This window comes from Corylus avellana, chromosome 7 (genome assembly GCF_965113065.1).
Source record: "Corylus avellana chromosome 7, dhCorAvel1.hap1.2, whole genome shotgun sequence".
Lineage (NCBI taxonomy): Eukaryota > Viridiplantae > Streptophyta > Magnoliopsida > Fagales > Betulaceae > Corylus > Corylus avellana.
This window is the reverse complement of record NC_142496.1, coordinates 8,681,071-8,699,971: the sequence shown is the minus strand read 5'-3', so window position 1 is coordinate 8,699,971 and position 18,901 is coordinate 8,681,071. Positions and strand designations below refer to the sequence as shown.

General features: G+C 34.9%; 1 protein-coding gene and 2 pseudogenes across 2 annotated transcripts in view; all 3 read left to right on the top strand.

Annotated features, from left to right (window-relative positions):
- LOC132183852 (putative disease resistance RPP13-like protein 1) overlaps positions 1-18,901 on the top strand; it is a 45,763-nt gene that overhangs the window by 21,521 nt on the left and 5,341 nt on the right. The gene's annotated exons all lie outside the window — the stretch shown is intronic.
- Positions 15,480-16,603, top strand: LOC148584442 (replication protein A 70 kDa DNA-binding subunit B-like; annotated as a pseudogene).
- Positions 16,624-17,827, top strand: LOC148584441 (replication protein A 70 kDa DNA-binding subunit B-like; annotated as a pseudogene).

Below are 18,901 nucleotides of genomic sequence, written 5' to 3'. Positions count from 1 at the left end.
TATACCAGTTGCAAGAACGTCAAGGTGAAGGAAATACTTTGATATATGGTGGCCGCTTATTTCAACAGTTTGTTGTTGATGTATACGCATGTATTGAAAGAATGCGACTTATGTGGGTAAGACGTAACCAAAGTGCATTGATGATTGAATTGTATAGTGGTATGAGGGATGCAGTTATGAGGGGAGATACCACCCCTGCATCTATTGGGAAAATAATTGTTTTGCCTTCAACTTTTACGGGAAGCCCACGATATATGATTGATGATTGAGAATTATCAAGATGCAATGGCAATTTGTAGATGGGCAGGCTATCCTGATTTATTTATTACTTTCACTTGCAATGCGAAATGGTCGGAGATTAAAAGCTTTCTATCTATGAATCCTGGTCAAAAACCTGAGGATTGACCTGATATACTTGCAATAGTCTTTAAGATCAAGCTCGATCAGCTATTATATGACTTAAAGCATGGCCTACACTTTGGGAGATTACTGGCTGGTATTCTGAACTAACTGTTAAGTGCCAAAATATCCATATTTTAGCCCTTAAACTTATATGTGTTAATTCTTTAAGTATGTTAATTTGTGCTATTTTTAGTTCTTTTATGTGTTTTCCATGCTTTTGTAAGCTTTTGGAAGAAAATGAAGTAAATCTGGAAGGTTTGGGCTCAAAGAGAGAAATTGGGTAAAGTTGGAGCTCCTGATAGTGTGATCGATCATAGGTTCCTTGTGATCGAGCGCACTACTAGAGAGGACAAGCAGCAAAGTAGCCAAGTGCAATCGAGCGCACACGGGTTGCAATCGATCCCACCCGTGCGCAAGTGACAAATCAGCTGCGGCCAAACTCCTTTTTCCTTCCATATTAGCGTTTTTCAACTTCCACTTGTAATATGAGTAAAACCCTATGAATTTCCTAGGTTGACTAGTTTGTCAAGGACTTCTAAAACCTATAAATAGACCTCTTAGCTTCTAGGAATAAGTATGGAGAAAGAGGCACAAGCTTTGGAAAGGAACTGAAGGCTAGATCAAAGGAGTTTGGGTTTTTCTTCTCTTCCACCTTTTATTTTCATTATGTAGTCTATATTTTAATTAGGGCTAGATTGAAGCCCTAATCATGTCTATTTATGATTGCAATATTGGCGCATTTGCTACAATTATATTTTGGTATATTTAACTTGATTAATACCTGTTATCTTGTATTCCTCATATGTGTTTGTCAGGCCAACATATACATGTGGTATGTACAAGTTAGTTAAATCAATTTGGATGACCGAGTCCTGAGTTTAATAAAAGTAACAAAAGATATCCATGCCGGATTCTTGGATTAATTAACATGGGGAACCGACAGTAGACACTCATGCCCTAGGCCTCGTGTGTTTGTCGATTTTCACAAATTTATGCTTTCTTAAAGAACAACTTAGTAGACACACATGTTAAATCCTTTAAGAAAGAAAAGAATTAGACTAGACACCCATACCTAATTCGTTGCTTAGGAAAACCAATAGCTTAAGGTGTAGACACCCATGCCCTTAGGTTGGCAAGCATTAATTATACCGGTATAATTGGCGCATTAGCATATTGTTATCTTAATTAGTCTGATTAGTGGTGAATATCAAAACCCTAATCCTTTTTAGTTTTAGTTTATCTTCTATTTTATTTCTTTAATTAAATTCAATTGTGACAATTGAATTTTATATGTTTAATTAAATGGGAAATTACTTCTAAACATAATTTATCAATCCTCATGGGAATGATCTCATATTTGTCTGCTATACTATCGTTTGATCTTGTGCACTTGCGAGTAAAACGTACCAAATATTTGCCTATTAATTTAAGTGGGTATTTGGCACAACAAGTTTTTGGCACCGTTGCCGGGGATTGTGTTAAATTATGTCTTGAAATTTTTTTTCCTTTAGTTTAATTTAGTTTCTTTTATTTATTTTTTTCTCTATTTTGTTTAGTTTTTAATTTTGTTTGTTTTATGTTTCTGTTTATTTATGTTTTGTTTTCCGTTTCTATTTCTGTTCGCAAATCTGATTTAATTTGCGGTAGTGCGATCGAGCACACTGCTGCCTATGAAGCCTGATATGCTTATATTTTGCGACAGTAAGCTCGAGTGCCCATTCCAGGGAGATTGAGCGTAGCTGTGCAATCGAGCGCACAACCAGACAGTAGTATTGAAGCTGATGATTTCAATTTTGCTTTTATTATTATTATTTTTTTTTGTTTTTTGTTTTCTTTTATTTTGCCTTTTTATTTATTTATTTATTTATTTTTAAATGTTTCTGTTTTTAAAGTCTATTAGTTTCTATTATTATTTTTTATTATTATTATTGTGGTTTTAATTTTTCTCTGTTTTCTGTTCACAATTTTGAGCTACCATACGGCAGTACGATTGAGCGCACCTCCATCCAGCAGTATTGAAGCTGCTGTATAGTAGGGCTGAAGATGTTAAACTTAGTGCTCATGGGAGGCACCTCATAGTTTATCATATTATTTTTTATTTTATGTTTGTCTTTAGTTTTGTTTTTATTTCCTTTTTATTTGTTTTAGTGTTTTATTTTGCAGAAACAAGTGTGTTTCAATTCAAGTTTGGAGGTGTGCTATGAGTCATGCTATTCCAAACAATTTCGTCCATATGCCGGGTAAATTCTTTCCATGTTATAGACACATTGGGACAATGTGTAATTTAAGTTTGGGGGTATGGGAGACACTTTACACACACTTTGTCCCAGTTTTATGTCATTTTTATTTTTTTGAAAAAAAAAAATTGTGAACATATATATATATATATATATATATATATATATATATATATACAATATGCATATAGATGCAGGGGAAGAGGGATAGGTGATAATAGATGCAGAACATAAGCAATTGAAAATCAAAGCAATAGAACCGACCAAGATGGCGGTATGACAATTGATAATCAAAATAAGCAACTGAAATTAAAACAGTTGATAAACAGATAATCGTTAAAGATTATACGGATAAAAACCTAAGCTTGAGTAAGCGTCAGACTTACTGAAGTAAGGACAAGAAGAAGAAGAAGAAGAAGAATGGCTGGAGGATAGAGTGTCTCAAGGAACCGCTCAAAAAACCTCTGCCTTACAATGGAGAAGGGGAGCCCGTTATATAGGCTTCAGAAAAGAAAAAACAGTAAATTACAATCATGAGCCGCGTCCAGCGGTCAAAGGTAAACAGTAAAAAGTAAATAGTAAAGGCACGTCTGGCGCCAGTCTGAACAGTGAAAGCATCAATCTGGAACAGTAGATTGTCGGCCCTGTAGTGTCGGCGGACAAATCTTGAACAGTGAGTGAACAGTGCATCTGAACAGTAATCCTGCGCGTGTCGTCCGGACATGAACAGTAAAAGTGAACAGTGATTTTGCACAGTAACTCCAAGTATAGATGAACAGTGATCCGTCTGGGATCAAGGAGAACCAAATCTTCCGAAACCAGCCGTCCGGGCTAGTTCTGTAGAACTGAACTTTACTGGCCGTCATGAAACCAGTCTTTGGGAAAACCTGAGAAAACTAGCCTTTTGAAGGGCTAGACCAAGCTGAACTTTGAGGACCGTTAGGGGCCCATAAATCACATGTCTTCAGCCCCTGGGTAGGGGTAGTAGTCTTGTGAGTCTTCAAAATATGGAGGAACCTGGATGGGCTTCTCAGCAGATGGTTTGGACGTCTCGTCTTCATCATCTTCTAAAGTATCCAGGGCAGCAAGCAAGGCTTCAATCATTTCTTTCTTCTTGGAAGAATTCTTCTTTGAAGAGCTTGAAGAAGCCGAATGGGGGGAAGCAGGGGAACTTTCTTTTTCTCTTTTTGGAGATGAGAAAGTACTGGGAGGAATCAACAAATTAGACAGGGCAGACGCCTTTGGGGCAGGAAGGGCCTTGGGAGCGCGAGCCATGTTTTTAACCTCAAGGACAATGGAATCATTTTGTGAGTATTTATCCCACCATTTGATATACCAATGTCTTTGGATTTTGTCTTCCGAGAGGTGATATTGCCATCTCAGAATCCAAGGAATCTTGAATTTTTTAACAAAATGAAGCACAGTTGGAAACTTTGCTCCATAGGAATCAACCTTGTAATGGCCTTTGAAAAGTTGAAAGGCATCAACAAGTTGGAGGGGGAGAATATCAGGGAGACAACCAAATTGGTTCCACCACCTGGAGAACCAGAGAGGGAGGAGACCACAGAACTCTTTATCAAAACTGACAAACCAAGAATGTTCAAATTTCGAGGTTTGATGAAGCAGGAATTTGAAAAAGGCATCCACGTAATCATAATAATTACAGGGGATGTTAAACCCGTTCAGGGACTTGGAATCAGAAGGGTGATTTCCCCATTCTTTTTCCGAAATAATTCTCTTGAAATAAACACTATGGTAGATTGTTTTCTGGAGGTTAATCTTATCAGGGATGACCTTGAAGAAAACAGAACCTGTTTGTTTCAGGATAGCAGAATGATAAGCCAAATTTTTCGAAGGATGTTCAGGAATCCAATGAAAGTTTGGGGGAAAGTAGGAGACGGCAATATCTCCGGGGGTAAGGGAAGGGGAAACCCGATTTAACTCAACAAAAAATAAATTTTGGGAGTAGGGGAGGGTCATGTATTTTGACGACGTCCGGTCGTACTTGACTGAAGGTTTTTGGGAAGGATCCGCAAAGGGATCAAAGGGGGCAGCAAGAGTGCTGGAATATGAAACCTGGGAACCAGGACAAAAGGGGGTGAATCTGTTGGTTAGGGCAACAGATGAAAATGGCAATGGGGAAGCAGTGGGAACAATGGAAGACTCTGACTTGATGGTCAGAGCCTTGGAAGTAACTTTCTCTTTTTCTTTTTTGCCTGCCATGGTGGCACTGCAAAATTTCAAAAGGAAAGAAATCAGAAATAAAGATGCAAAAATCTTTAAAATATCACAAAATAATTTTAAAATTATTTTGATGCAAAGTAAAACAGTTATAATAATATGCGCCATGTGATGGGTGCAGGTATGAATAGTAGGTAAAACACGGCCGTCAGGGGGAGTGTTTAAACAAGATAAAGTCCTAATGGGAGTCGGGTACTCATCAGACTCTAGTCCTGAAAACCTATTAATCAACCTATTAATATCAATTTCAAATTTGGAAACGAACTCAAACTGAATTTTAGTACCAAATTTGACAGCAGAAACACCAATCTCATCAACAGAAAATGGGTAAAGCAAAGAAAGAAAAGGCATGCCAAGAATTACTTTTTCTTTCATGTTTTTGACAAGAACAGCAGAAGTATGAAAGCGAACATTCTTTTGACAAACATGAATGTTACCGAGCTCATACTCAATATGCAGTTTATCACCACTGGCAGAATTTAATCTTTGAGTGGATGATTCAAAATATTTTTTGGGAATAAAATCTTCTTGAATGCAATTCAAGTCAGAACCAGAATCAATTAAAGCAATAGCATCAAAAACATATTCATCAGATATACGGATATGAATTTTTGAATACCATTTGGGGGGAACAACTTTAGAAATCATACTGACAACCTTAGCCTCATCAGAGAGAGGTTTATGGGTGGATTCAGCCTCATCATCATGCTCAGAAATTTTTGTGTCTTCGTTACTGGAAGCACTTTCTGGAAAACATTTGTTAAGATTTAACAGCAGAAGCTGTTGTTGCAAATCTTTGTTTTCAGTTTTCACAGCTTGCAGGTCAGTCTGCAATTTCACAATATCTTTCTTGATGTTACTGATCTCATGCTGCAATTCTGAGACAGTAAGCACTTTGTTTTTCGAGTTTGAAAAACGTTTCAAAGTGTCTTCAAGAGAGATCTTGGAAGTAGCTGGTTTTTCAAAACCTTTTAACATGAGTTTCTTAAGTTTTTTAAGATACTCTTCTTTTAACTCAGGATTATCAATTTTTGAAATCAAAGTTAAAAGCAAATCTTCTTGTTCTTCTGATTTGGACATCATCGAACAAGTTTTTGTGTTGCAGCAAGAACCGGCACAGTTCTCAAATTTATAACAATTTTCATAAACAGAAGAATCAGAATGATAATCAGAATCCGAAGAGGATGGAAGATCATCATTAGAAGAATAATCAGAAAACCCATTGTTTTGGAAAATTCTGAAAATCTTTTGCTTTTCATCGTCCTTGATGTTTAAAGCATTGATCTCTTGTTTAATCTTTTTGGGAGGTTTAGGGCACTTGTCAGCATAGTGTCCAGTTTCTCCACAATTAAAACATTTATCCTTTGAAAAATATTTTTCAAACTTAGAGCCTTTACTCCGTTTGGGAGGTTTAGAAAATTTAGGTTTGTTAAATTTTCTTGTCTTAGCTCTGTTGTAATATGGAGGGGAAGATTTCGCAAAATCTTTTCTGGTTTTCTTCTTATACTTCTTTGAAGGAGCAATAGGAGGCAAACCGAATTGTTCGCAGAAATTTCCCATTTCATACTTAGCTTTCTTGGCGTTCTTAAGCTGCTGTCGGATCATTTTTTGATCGATGCACATCTTAATACCAAGTTTTTTCACTGTGGAGAATAAATCTCCATAGGTTAATCTTTCAAAATCGATGAGACCAGTGTCCGTACTGATCAACTCATCTTTAACCTTGTGAGCAAATAATGAGGGCAATCCATCAATAAACTTTTCTTTCCAATAAGGTTTTTGGCTATCAGACCTCATCATAACACGGGAAAGAAAAACATCTTGATACCATCTATAGTCAGACATAGTAGGGCATCGAAGATTGTTCAAATAATCAGAAATACGAGAAGTAATGTTGGAAGGAGTTCCAACAAAATTCTTGATAATTGTATAAATCAAGGTGTTAACACCATCCGGTTCACCCATGCCAATGTCCTCATTGAAAATGGGTATACCTTCTTCATCACATTTTACTGCTTTCCTGATTTGGTTTCTTCTGTCCTCAGTGAGATAATTATCCCACCAATTTCGAAGGGTACCAGAAAAACCAGTAGCAAGTAAATCCACAATATCAGTTTGACTTTTACTGTGGTTTGAGATGTAGGCATTAGCAACCATGGCCATGTGATTCATCTTGTTGAGCAGTTCTTGCTCAGATAAACCATCAATGTTCCATTCATACAGCTTATCTGCAGAAACAGAAAATTGGGTATGTAAAAACCTTTCCTCAAATTGTAAATCAGGAGGGGTAGGTTTTGGATAAAAATTCTTTGTCTGATTGAAAGTCCTGGATCCGTCAAAGATCCTTTGGAGTTTTGGCTCCATTTCAATCTTGCCAAAGTTTTGTTCAAGAACTTTGATGTCAGAATCAGTGGAATCAGCCGAGGATTCAGAATCAGATGAAAAGGCTTTTTCCATGGCAAAGTTCTGACCAGAAGTACTGGCACGAGTCGTCTTTAACTCGGTCAGTTCAGCAAGCAATTTGTTCACTTTCTCAGTGTTCTTCTGAGAAGTGGTTTTTAAACCAGGAGATTTCTTTAAATCAGGGAGAGAAATCAGTGGTTTTTCAATCTTTGGGGGAACAGAGGAAAACTTTAAATCAGAGGAAGAAGAAGAAGGAAATTTTTCTTCAATCCGATCTAACTGTTGACCTATGATACGAATAGATTGGGAAATAAAATTGTTTTGCTCAATGATTCTCCTATCGTTCGTGATAGGGTCCTTATCATGAGTTTTGAAAGGGGAACACTTAACAACCATGTTGTTGACATCAAGAAGAGTGTTTGTAGTGGGAGGATGGGAAGATCTGACGACAGATTTATCCTCTTTAACAAACTTCTGTTTGACAACGTTCAAATCATTTTCGTCCGGAAAATGTTTTTGGAGAAAATCAAAAAACAAAATGTGAGTCTGGGACTCGATCATAGCTTCGGCCCATTGGACCTTGATACGATCTCGTTCCTTTTGGGAATACTTGGCACGGTAAGCATGCCGCAACTCACGATTTTCTTTTGAAGAAAAATCTTTGTTCAAAGCTTTCCAATCAATAACAGAGAAAAAGTCTTTGATGTGGGCAGTGATAACATTACACTGATGGGGAAAATCAGATGTAACCGGAGCAACAAAATCAGAAGCAGAGGGAGAAAGAGATCCGCGATCGTCATCCGTCAGTGGATGATTTTTCGTGGAATAAAAAGCAGATGAAACTTGGGAATCAGTGGAAATTCCTTTGAGTTTCAAACCAGGATTAACAGTGGGATGAAGATGAGGAGAATCGTTAAGGGATTCGTCGACATCTTTATCTCTACGACGGAGTCCTTCTGAGGTCGTTGAACCAGCAAAAGAATTCCTTCGTTCGTTAATCAACAGGGGACGTTCAATTCTGTTTGAATATCCCAAATCAGCAAAATTGATTTTAACAGATCCATCCATGTATTGTTGGATGTAATCAAGATTAGAGGCATCGTTAACTACTCGAGAAGGTTTTGCAACATTTTCCAAAAGCCACTCGTTGGGGAGTTCAATCTCCGACCACCGAATCATCTTTGGAGTTTTAATATGAGCATTCTGAGTAGAGCTCTGAATCAACAGAGTCGATTCGCCAGTATTCTTAATCACAGCACGTGGATCAAGATTTGTTTTCATCAACTTGTAATAAACACGATAGATGATAGCAATAGGATGGCTACCAACTTCCATGTTATAACCAGATGTGAGAATATTCAGCGTTAGTGCTTTCAGAATATGAACATCGGTTAAACTCAAAGTCATGTTTGGGAAAACATCAAAGTGGACAGGGCCACCAAACAAAGATGACTGAATCAAACTAATAATGTTTGTTTTGAAATCAAGAAAACGAGCATCACGCAAACAAAGCAAAACAGATGCATTAATACCGAGTCGAGTCAATGCTTTGACTGCAACTTGGACAGAACCAACATGCAAAAATCTGTATTTCTTTGCAAGAGCATTGTTAACAAAACGCTTGCTGAACAAGGTAATAGTCTGATTATTACCCGAGACCGGGAAGGTCTGTTCAACAGTTTTGACAGAATATTGAATCTTAAAAGAAGATTGAAACCAAGTAGTATTGTAGATATCCCTAGCGTCCAGCTTGGGGATGTTCCACTTACTAAAATCAGCATTATCATCAACCAAAATGTTTTCATAGTTAACCACGTCCGGTGGCAAACTGGAATTAGAGCTAACAGAAGAATTAGATCTGAACATTATGACATACAAACTAAACTCATAATCACTCACTGGGTGAAGTCTTAAAGGATCTCATCCTAGGTACTCACTCACTGGTAAACTTCCTAAGTGTGTCCTCACTATGTGTATGACTAGCACACGCAGACCCTTGGCCTAACATACAGGTTGCGCAGACCCTTGGCCTAGCCCTCAGCACCTACTTAATGCCCTAACTCGCCTCTCCTGGGCTTCAAACGGGACTTACAGGTTCGCAAACTGAGGTGACGGGGTGTCAACTTGAAACTGTACTGACGGGGTGTTGTGCTACAATCAAAGTGACTAGGATCTCGACACAGAGAAAGGATAACAGGTAATGAACAAAAAGGAGGGGAGAAAGACTGTGCACTCAGGGGGGGAGAAAGAGAGAAGATGTATAATCAAGGCAGCAAACAGATCGGAACTCTTATGGCTCTGATACCAAGGGAGGGGGAGGGGTAGAAGCGCAATATGCATATAGATGCAGGGGAAGAGGGATAGGTGATAATAGATGCAGAACATAAGCAATTGAAAATCAAAGCAATAGAACCGACCAAGATGGCGGTATGACAATTGATAATCAAAATAAGCAACTGAAATTAAAACAGTTGATAAATATATATATATATATATATATATATATATATATATATATATATATATATGTGCATGTTTATGTTTATCTTAAAAATTGTGATTTGATTTCCTTGATGAGCTTAAAATTTTGATCACATTATCTGATAATTGAGTTTTTCAGTTTGGTTACTTGCTTAGGACAATTGAGAATTCACATGTTTGATCTGATCTTACACAAGCACATTAGCACATAATTTGTGAGGTATGACATGAAGTCTGATGTGTGTGTTTCTATGTCTTGGGTGAAACTGGATGATTTATTAGATGGATACTTTGGCATATATATATATATATATATATATATATATATATATATATATATATATATATATATATATATATATGTGTGATAAAAAAAATAAAAAAATAAAAAAAAAGATTGTTGATAAGCTTTTCACTAAGTAACTAAACCTATTGCCTCAAAGCATTGAGTGTTCATGTCGAAAGGTGAAAAATTTTGATTTGGTTAATGTCATGGTTAGTTTGGTTTCGTAACCTTTTTGACTCAAGTTAGTAAGTTCAAGGGGTGTCTCTACATCTAATGTCCTAAAATCATCTGATTTGGGAGTCATTGACTTAACACTCGTTACATGAGTCAATTAGAAAGCTTAAGGGAACCAAGCATTGTACAACCAAACGAAAAAAAAAAAAAAAAAAAAAAGAAAAGAAAAGAAAAGAAAACTATGCCATTGTTATTCATTCTAATAAGGATTTCAGTGAACTTTGAGATAATGAGACATTACACATTGGAAATAATTGGAAGCTTCATATTTATTTGCTAGTTCACTTTACACTGTTTCAAACTTGTGATGCCTTAGCATGTCTTTTGTAAGTGGTTAAATTTTAAAATTCTAATTCATTGTGAATATGAAGTTTATCTTTTTAAGCTTGCTAATGAATGAGAATCATTGTTTTGAGTGATACCTTAATTTTTGGATAACATGAACTCTTGCATGATGTTTGTGGGTAACATTCCTGGAAAACCCTCACGAGACTTCACTTGTCCTTTAGGGAATTCCTAGGGGTTTAAAAGGCTCGTTGCATATGCTAAATGCAATCGTACATTTTACGAAAGAAGGATTTATCTTTTTGTTTTCAGTTTTTCACTTTGTTTTTAGTTTTGTATTGCTAAGGGACTAGCAATATGTAAGTTTGAGGGTATGTTAAGTGACAAAATATCCATATTTTAGTCCTTAAACTTATATGTGTTAATTCCTTAAGTATGTTAATTTGTGCTATTTTAGTTCTTTTATGTGTTTTTCATGCTTTTGTAGGCTTTCGGAAGAAAATGAAGTAAATCTGGAAGGTTTGGGCTCAAAGAGAAAAATTGGGTAAAGTTGGAGCTCTTGACAGTGTGATCGATCGCAGGATCCCTGCGATCGAGCGCACTACCAGAGAGGACAAGCAGTGAAGTAGCCAAGTGCGATCGAGCGCACACGGGTTGCGAATGATCGCACCTGTGCGCAAGTGACAAATCAGCTGCGGCCAAACTCCTTTTTTCTTCCATATTAGGGTTTTCCAACTCCACTTGTAATAGGAGTAAAACCCTACGAATTTCCTAGGTTTACTAGTTTGTCAAGGACTTCTAAAGCCTATAAATAGACCTCTTAGCTTCTAGGAATAAGTGTGGAGAAAGATGCACAAGCTCTGGAAAGGAACTGAAGGCTAGATCAAAGGAGTTTGGGTTTTACTTCTCTTCCACATTTTATTTTCATTATGTAGTCTATATTTTAATTAGGACTAGATTGAAGCCCTAATCATGTCTATTTATGATTGCAATATTGGCGTCTTTGCTACAATTATATTTTGGTATGTTTAACTTGATTAATAAATGTTATCTTGTATTCCTCATATGTGTTTATCTTGCCAACATATGCATGTGGTATAAACTAGTTAGTTAAATCAATTTGGATGACCGAGTTTTGAGTTTAATAAAAGTAACAAAAGATATCCATGCCGGATTCTTGGGTTAATCAACATGGGGAACCAGGAGTAAACACCCATGCCCTAGGCCTCGTGTGTTTGTCGATTTCTACATATTTATGCTTTCTTAAAGAACAACTTAGTAGACACCCATACTAAATCTTTTAAGAAAGAAAAGAATTAGAGTAGACACCTATGCCTAATTCGTTGCTTAGGGAAATCAATAGCTTAAGGAGTAGACACCCATGCCCTTTGGTTGGCAAACATTAATTATACCGGTATAATTGGCGCATTGGCATATTGTTATCTTAATTAGTCTGATTAGTGGTGGATATCAAAACCCTAATCCTTTTTAGTTTTAGTTTATCTTTTATTTTATTTCTTTAATTAAATTCAATCATGACAATTAAATTTTATATGTTTAATTAAATGGGAAGTTACGTCTAAACATAATTTACCAATCCTCGTAGGAATGATCTCGTATTTGCCTGCTATACGATCGTTTGATCTTGTGCACTTGCGAGTAAAACATACCAAGTATTTGCCTATTAATTTATGTGGGTATTTGGCACAACACTAACCATTTTTGTTATCTTCTAATTTTTAATTTTTATACCCAACATAATTAAATTTCTATTGTGCTTATAGTTGTCTACACTATTGAATACCAAAAGAGAGGATTGCCTCATGCTCATATATTGCTTTTTCTACATCTCGAGGACAAACATCCAACATCAGTAAAAATAGATAGGATAATCTCCGCAAAATTTCGGATTTGAACAAAGATCCTCAAGCTTATGATGTTGTCAAATAATTTATGGTACATGGTCCTTGCGGCTCTATAAATCCAAAATCAAGTTGTATGATTGGCAACAAATGTAGCAAGCATTTTTCAAAGAGATTTTACTCTGAAACTACAGTTGATGAAGATGGCTTTCCAATGTATAAAAGGAGGAACAATGGAAGATTTGTTGAAAAAAAATGGTGTCAAACTTGACAATCGATTTATAGTTCCTCACAATATTGACTTACTGGTGAAATATCAGTCACACATAAAATATTGAGTGGTGTAATCATTCAAGGTCTATCAAGTACTTATTCAAACATATAAATAAAGGACCTGATCGTGCAACTTTAATTATTGAAGAAAATCTACACGTTGATGGATCTACTGGAATACAACATGTGATAGATATTGATGAAATAAAATCATATTGAGATTGCAGATATGTGTCGGCTATAGAGGCATGTTGGAGAATCTTTCAGTTTGAAATCCATTATCGAGAACCTACAGCTGAGAGATTAAATTTTCATCTTAAAAATGAACAGCCAGTCTGTTTGATAATTCAGATTACTTAGATAATGTTTTGAATCAACCGAATATTAGAAAGACTAAATTTACTGAATGGATGAAAACAAATGCTTTGTATGAAGAAGCAAGAGAATTGACTTATTTTGATTTCCCTTCCAAATGGGTTTGGCATAACAAAGACAAGGAATGGAAATTGAGGAAGCAAAGATTATGTGTAGGACGGATATTATACTCTCATCCTGAAAGTGGTGAACGATTTTATTTGCAAATGTTGCTTAATATTGTTAAAGGACCTCGGTCTTTTGAGGAAATAAGAACTATAAATAGTGTGTTGTACCCAACTTTCAAGGCAGCATGTTACGCTGTTGGTTTGCTTGATGATGATAAAGAGTGGCATGAAGCTTTAAATCATGTGTCATATTGGGCTTCAGGGAAGCAACTTCGTGAACTTTTTGCAACAATGTTGATTTTTTGTGAGGTTACTGACCCTTACAAATTATGGATTTCAAATTGAAAATTGTTATCTGAGGATATTCTACAGCGAGAAAGAAGAATTTTACGATATAATGACCTACATCTTAGTGACTCACAATTACAAGACTATGCACTTTGTGATATTGAACAGTTATTGAACAAAAATGCAAGGTCTTTGAGAGAATTTGAGACAGTGCCATATCCAAACACAGTACTTCTTAGTCAAAGTACCAATAGATTATTGCAAGAAGAATTGGATTATGATAGGGTTGTTTGGGCAGAGGAGCATATCAAACTTCTTAAGGGCCTAAATTATGAACAAAGAAAGATATATGATGCAGTAATTGGATTAGTAATAGAAAAAAAGGGTGGTGTTTTCTTCGTTTATGGACATTGCGGCACTGGAAAGACTTATCTATGAAGAACCTTGATATGTCGATTGCGCTCAGAAAGGAAAATAGTCATTGCAGTTGCATCATCTAGGATTGTAGCATTGTTGTTACCTAGCGGAAGAACTGCTCATTCAAGGTTTCAGATACCGATTAATGTATCAGATAGCTCAACTTGCGGGATTAAGCAGGGTTCACAACTTGCAAACCTAATGGCAAGAATGGATCTAATAATTTGAGACGAAGCTCCTATGACTCATCGAAATTGTTTTGAAGCTGTTGATCGTTCACTAAGAGATATTTTATGTTTTAGCGATCCACAAAGTGAAGAAAAACCCTTCGGAGGAAAGACAATTGTTCTTGGTGGTGAATTCCGACAAATATTATTGGTTGTATCTAAAGGCCGAAGAGAAGAAATAGTTGAGGCATCAGTTAACAGGTCTTCATTATGGAAGTATTGTACAATTTTTACTTTGACAAAGAATATGAGACTTGAACAAAATCCCAATGATAATGCAGCAAAAGAATTTGAAGAATGGATTTTGAAAATAGGTGAGGGCGAATTAGATGATAGTGAAGGTGAAGCATTGATTAAGATACCATCTGATTTACTAATTCTACATCATACTCATCCTATTAATGATATTGTGGATGCTATCTATTCCGAGTTGCAAACTAAATACACCGATGCAAAGTATTTAGAAGATAGAGCAATTTTAGCTCCAACAAATGATGCCGTGCAAGACATAAATGATTACATAATTGATCTTATTAATGAAGGTGAAGAAACATATCTTAGTGTAGATTCAATATGTAATACTGCAAGCAACATTCAAGACCTTATGTATCCAGTAGAATTCTTAAATTCATTGAACTTTCCTGGTATTCCAAACCATAAACTCAGACTCAAAGTTGGAATCCCTATAATGTTACTTCGTAATTTAAATCAAAGTGCTGGACTTTGCAATGGTACAAAACTTTTGGTTACTCAGTTATCAAAGTGGGTGTTAGAAGCTAAAATCATATCGGAAACTCATGTTGGACATAAAGTATTCATTCCACGAATACTTTTATCTCCTTTCGATTCTAAATTGCCTTTTGTACTGAAAAGAAGACAATTTCCAGTATCTATTTGCTATGTTATGACTATTAATAAAAGTCAAGGCCAGTCATTGCAACGTGTAGGCCATTTTCTACCTAAACCTGTCTTCAGCCATGGTCAATTATATGTCACTATATCCAGGGTTGCAAGTAGGAATAGCCTTAGAGTATACATTGTAGATGAACATTATGGTGACCATTTTCATACAAAAAATATAGTATACAAGGAAATTTTCAACAATTTACCTAGAGGTAACATTTAGTATAAATTTGAGTCTTACATTGTAACTTGATTTGAAATGCCGAGATTTTTTCCTAGAAATATAAGTAAACCTAACTAATATAAATTGTGTGCAGGTACAGAATCATATCAACATGAATTACACACCTTTGAATCAAATATCAACCGAGAAGGACTCATGGAATGTGAAAGTTAGAATAATAAGGATGTGGGATGCAGTTAATGTAGCAAATGGCAATGAGCTTATCAGCCTTAATATGATAATGACTGATGAAAATGTAAGTTGGTATTCATTTTTTCTCAATTAAATCATTTTCAAATATAAAATAATAAATTCGTGAAACAATTTTTTTTCTTTTTCTTTTTTAGGGAACACTAATACATGCATGTATTAGAAAGAATTTCGCTCAGCGTTTTCGACCTCTCTTCAATGAAGGATGTATTTATGCGGTCAAAAATTTCATAGTCGAGGAATATAGAGCAAAATACCTTCCAGTGCAAAATCATATCAAAATACTTTTTTATGTCGACAACATCAATCTCTAAGATCCATAGAGTAGATCATTCCATACTTGAACATGGATTTGAGTTGGCTGATTATGAAACCATAACAAGTCGTTGGAATGGTGTTACTTATTTGACTAGTATATCAATCCTTTATTTTCATATATTTGAAAATATATTTACAAATTATTAAAAATGATACAAAATGAAAATTCAATACTAACTTTATTTGAATCAATTTCTTTGATTTGCATATGTAATTGGCAGGTTAGAATCAATTGGAGTTATTGAGGAGATTAATTCAAAAGGTCGTCTAACAAAAATTCGAAAAATTAAGTTGTTACTGGAAGAGTAAAACATAATTTTTATTTTCATAAGTAATACTCTGTTTCTATTTTCATTATTCTTCTAACATTTTTTTTAATACATACGATGAGCTATTGAACCCTAAAAACCATAACTTTATATCAAATAAAGATAACATAAAGTAAAAATTGAGATACTAACTTATAGTTATCTACCATGTTAGAAACATATGTTTGCAAACAACTTTGTGGGGATCTACCGCACTTCAAATAGATGAGGATTTGTATAATAATTATACAAGTCCCTTCATTGTAATAGTAACTTCAACTATTGTGAAAATTTTCAGAGGTAAGTATTTTACTCACTATATTTAAAAATCATATAATGTGTATTTCATTTTGCAAATGTTAATGGATTTCTCTTTGAAAATTTTGTAGATGAATACAACTTATCATCAACAAGCGCAACAAGGGTGTACATGAACCTTAAAATACCTGAAGTTTCCAGAGTTCTTGACAAGTACAAATATTCACAATTTTTTTTTTTTTTTAACAAAGAAAATGGAAACTAAACCCATATATATGTTTTATAATGAATAGGTTGAACAATGTCACGGTAACGGAAGTTAAGGAATTGAAGAAAGAACGGCCACCAATGATACCAGGCAAAGAACTAGCCTTGCATAATAGAAAGACCATTGCTGAAATAAAACAAATGGGTTCGAAATCAGAGACAAAGGTATGAGCCCTTGATCAAGTGTAATTCTAAGATCTAAATCTGAACCTATAATATCACTAATATTGTATCATTTATTTTACTTTTAAAAAACTTAATATTGCAGGAAGTATTAATTACATATTTATGCAAAGTCAATAGAATAGACACCAAGTTTGGATGGTACTATGTTGGGTGTCTTACATGCAAGACGAAGGTTAAGATTATAAGAGGATGTTTTTGGTGTGAACGTTGTAAAGTGAAACCTAAACATTCTGTTCCAAGGTAAAAATGAAAAATAAATAAATAATTACTATTTAATATGTATGTAAATAAATATATAGTTCCTACTACTAATCAATTTGGAAATGAAGCAGGTATAAGATACAATTAGAAGTATCCGATACAAGTTATTCAACAACATTTGTTGTGTTTGACAAAGAGGCTGAAAAACTTATAGGTGAGACAGCAAACGAACTTGCGAACAAGCAAGATGAGGTAACAAAAATCTAAAAAATTCACGTTACCATTGCATAAACAAAAAACAATACAACATACTCTAACCTATTATAACATTATTCTCTTTTATATTTTTATAGGATTTGAATGACAATATGTTACCAAGAGAAATTGAAAAAATTGTTTCCCAATAGCATATATTTCAATTGCAGCTTAATGATTATAATTTGATAAGAGGATCAGAGAATTATACTGTTTCAAGAATCTTTGAACCACATGTTTCAAATATCCAAAAGGTCCCATTTCATTCTATTTATTTTTTTATTTTTTTATCTACACATTATTTTCCTACATAAGTTATGCATCTTCTAATGAAATTTAATGATTACAGGAAACTTCATTAAATCAACACATGCCTCTAATTACAACACTTGAGGGGTCTAGCTCTGAAAACGAAGATGAACAAATCTTTACTCAAAGTTCTTCCATGTCTTTTTCCTTACCTATTGAAGATATAGAAACAACTGATGATGATGACGACGACATTCCGATCAAATTGCTTTGCAAAAGAAAGCAACATACTCAACACGAGTTTGATCAACAAAAAGTTTCAAAACATTGATTGAGAAATAGTTCAAGGATTTTTTTTAATGCATTCTTTTTTTCTTTTTTAATTAGAATTCAAACTGTTGTCAATTCATCTTTTTAAGGTTCAAAAGCATCATGCTTACAAACTAAGTAAATGACGCAGGCTTCAAGAGATGGAATTTTGGTACAAGTTGATGTAATTGTTCTTAATATTAATATTAATATAATTGTTCTTAAGTTTTCTCAGCACTCTATGAATCTAGCAAGTTTCTTACTGGTTTAAGCTTTTTGAATAAGTGAACAGCCACGCGCATGGCACGGGCTCTAAGTTAGTTTTAATTAAAGTATAGGCCATTTAGCAAGGACTGCTATCCTCTCTTGTCCAAATGGACTAGAGGGGAACCGGTTCTCTTTAGCATAGGGGCAAAATTGTCCCAAAATTATTTTTGGACAATTTTGCCCCTACTTTAACAAGAACCAGCTCCCATCCAATCCATTGAGATGGAGAGGATCCAAATGCATTTAGCAACTACCCAAAGTCGCCTATGCAATTAATTGATCAGTGGCATTTAATTATAATTGCTTTCAAGTTTTTTATTTTTTATTTTTTATTTTTTTGCTTTCAAGTTCTTGAACAGAAGTAATTAGGATCTTGACTACTATAGAACCAACAAGGTCACAGGAGTCAGACAATCAAACATACAAAAATTACTTTCAACCTAGCTAGTAATCGCTTTGGTTACGTGGGTTCGAGGTTAAGTGTCTATATATATATAGACACATATATACGTCGCTTTTTTGTTTTTAGTAGGCTGCATACGTAGCCTTAGAAAAAGTATAGAAGGGATTTGGAATAGCTGATGTAGTTTTAAGATTTTTATGAGGACAGAGAAAATAAAGTAAAATTTAGACCATTGAAAAAATTAGACCATCTATATATGCTGTAATTTTTTTACATCATCTAAGCCCAACCCAAGCTGCTGGTTAAATACTAATGAAGGTTGACGATGATGTAGATCCACCATCTCTATTGTGTCTTTCATTGGATTTGTCAAGATTCTCCAATCGAAATCTTTTGAAGATAGATCTAATTTCTTATGCCAAACTC